We start from the raw sequence: 884 nt of genomic DNA on the forward strand, positions 1-884 counted from the left end.
GTTTTGCTAATCTAATTTGATTTCAAAAGATGAGGTATATTTGCTAATTGTAGTTTTTATTATTATTATTATTTGGGTACTGAGATATCGATTGATAGAAAATCAATAGATAATTGTATATCATACGTCAGATAGCTAAAAACGTCAAAGAACAACAAAAAATATTAACCTGGTTTCCAGCTGAAAAAACTCATTTCTTATTCTCGATTCAATATCAATACTGGTCAGCATCAATTAGTAAAAGATCTGCTAAAAAAATTTGGATTCTTCTCTTGAAGAGTTAGGAAAACTTAAAAAAAACAAAAAAAAACTAAGTTAGCTTCTTTTTTTTTTTGATAGCCAAGTTAGCTTGTGTTTAAAATGTGAAAATAAAGGTATTTTTATCATTATCATTAAATTTTAAAATTAAGACGGATTTTATATTAAAGTGAACAATTTTTTACTTTAGAAGCAAGTTAATTTTAAAAGAATTGTATTAAAAAATGTAATGATCTTAGCTTTAGGATATGGGGAAGGATATTGTGACAACTAAGTTGTATTACTATCAAGTGACTATCAATTAATTTCACCGTTAGATCGATTATGTTGATCCAATGGTTATAATTATTTCCATCTTTGTATGGTCATGGTTTCTCATATTTAATACTTTATATTTATTTTTACCTTTGTATGGTTATGATTTCCTATATTTAATGCTTTCACTTTAAATATGAGAAACCATGACCGTACAAAGATGAAAATAAATATAACCGTTAGATCAACATAATCGATCTAACAGTGAGATTAATTGGTAGTCACTTGGTAGTAACATAACTTGGTTGTCACAATATCCTTCCCCTTAGGATATTAGAAAAAAGTAACTAATTTAAACTTGAAAAAAAGTG

This window comes from Gastrolobium bilobum, unplaced genomic scaffold, assembly GCF_033153095.1.
Source record: "Gastrolobium bilobum isolate Gb01-03AN ecotype WA unplaced genomic scaffold, APGP_CSIRO_Gbil_v1 utg8041, whole genome shotgun sequence".
In the NCBI taxonomy this organism is placed as follows: Eukaryota; Viridiplantae; Streptophyta; class Magnoliopsida; order Fabales; family Fabaceae; genus Gastrolobium; species Gastrolobium bilobum.